Source organism: Pseudorca crassidens, chromosome 15 (assembly GCF_039906515.1).
Source record: "Pseudorca crassidens isolate mPseCra1 chromosome 15, mPseCra1.hap1, whole genome shotgun sequence".
Lineage (NCBI taxonomy): Eukaryota > Metazoa > Chordata > Mammalia > Artiodactyla > Delphinidae > Pseudorca > Pseudorca crassidens.
The window spans coordinates 63,886,757-63,888,972 of record NC_090310.1 but is presented as its reverse complement, the minus strand read 5'-3'; positions in this window follow the sequence as shown (position 1 = coordinate 63,888,972).

Below are 2,216 nucleotides of genomic sequence, written 5' to 3'. Positions count from 1 at the left end.
CCCAGTGTCTGTGGTTTGTACCTTGGCCTGTGGGTGCTGTAGTGGCCCCTGTAGTTGCAAGAGGGACCAGACCCAGGACTGGAGCCCCTTTCCCTAGAGAAGAGCAGACCTTTAACCACAGGGCCAAAAAAGAATCTATTGGTTATCTACTATTGCATAACAAATTACCCCCAAATTTCACAGCTTAAAACAGTGAACATTTATTCTCTTTCAAGTTCTGTGGATTAGGAATTTGAGAGGGGCTAAGCTGGGTTGTTCTTGCCTCGGGGTCTTTCATGAGGATATAGTCAAGGTGTCTGCTGCACTCATCTGAAGGCTTGACTGGGGCTAGAGGATCTGTTTCCAATATTTTTCACTTATGGATGTTGGCAGGAAGCCCTAGTTCCTCACCACATGGGCCTAATTATAGGGCTGCTTGAGTGTGCTCATGACAAGGAGGTTGGCTTCACCCAGAGTGAGTGACACAGAAGAGAGAACCAAGAGGGGTCCACAATGCCTCTTATCACCCACTCCTGGGTGTCACATACTGTCACTTTTGCTTTATTCTATTCATTAGAAGTGAGTCACTAATCCCAGCCCACACTCAAAGGGAGGGGAATTAGGCCCCACCTCTTGAAGAAAGGAATGTCAAAGAATTTGTGGACCTATTTTATTTATTTATTTATTTAAACATTTTTTGTGTGTGGACCTATTTTAAAACCATCATAGAGAGCCTCTCGCTCCTTTCCTGCAGAAGGGAGGACGCTTGGAGTGTACTTCGTGGAATGTTTCTTTGGAATCTGTACCATGCAGCTGGCTGCATATGAGCCCCAGTTGCTTGCGTTGTCCAGAAAGTTACCGTGGTGACAGTAACGATAGCTTACATTTAGAGAGTGCTTGTTATGTGCTAGGCACTGTACATACATTTCCTCATTGGATCCTCACCACGTATCTGTGTTGATAGGCACGGCAGTCTCCATTACACAGGTAAGAAAACGGGGGCTCAGAACAGGAGAGTGACTTGCCCGAAGTCACACAGCTATGAAACGTCTGAGCTTGATTCAAACTAGGTTTTTCTGACTGCAGAGCCCTTGTTCACCTTAGAGACTTTCTGGCCCTGCACCATCCACTAGAAATATAATGCAAGCCACATTTGTAATTACCAATTTTCTAGTAGCCATATTTTTAAAAGTAAGAAAAAACAGATGAAAATAATTTTAATAATAAATTTTATTTAACCCAGTAGATCCAAAATGTTACCACTTCGACACATATTATAAAAATTCATTAATGAAATGTTTTACATCCTTTTTCTCATACTGTCTTTGAAAGCTGCTGTGTATTTTATACCTACAGCACATCTCTATTCAGATACCAAATTTTCATTGGAAACCTTTGATTGGTATTTAGATTTCATAAAGTTTCCAGTGGAAAAAATTAGATTCACATAATCAGGTATTTCCAAATGTACTAAAGTTTTCCAATAACTGAATTATCAGTTTTTAAATTAAAATTCATTAAAATGGAATTAAATTCAGTTCCTCATTCATACCGCTTGCATATCACATGCTCAGTAGCCACATGTGGTTAGTAGCTACTGCATTAGACTAAGCAGTTCTAATCAAGGTCCCACACGAAACTGAGGCCCACATAGATTCACGTAACAAGCCAGAGCCAGAGCTTGTTCTAGAAACCCGGGGAAATGCAGGTAAGCAGAGATATTCCAGCTTTGCCCACCTCAATCTGCCCACACATTCGTCAAGCCACTGTTCATTTTTTTTTTTTTTTTTTTTTTTTTTTTGCGGTACGCGGGCCTCTCACTGCTGTGGTCTCTCCCGTTGCGGAGCACAGGCTCCGGACGCGCAGGCTCAGCGGCCATGGCTCACGGGCCCAGCTGCTCCGCGGCATGTGGGATCTTCCCGGACCGGGGCACGAACCCGTGTCCCCTGCATCAGCAGGTGGACTCTCAACCACTGCGCCACCAGGGAAGCACCCACTGTTCATTTGAGAAATGCATAGTGCACACCTACTTTGTGCTAATCCTTGGGTCCAGGAGCTGATTTGCTGGGAGCAAGACTGACAGGCCCCCTTGCACAGGGGAAAGAAATTCAGCAGAAGCTCTCACAATCAAATGTGTGATTGGGTAGACTCATGGAAATACGAGAGAGGACAGCGGGGACCTGACCTGCTCTGGGGGTGAGGGCAGGTTTCTCTCAGGAGGAGACCTGAAGCTGGTG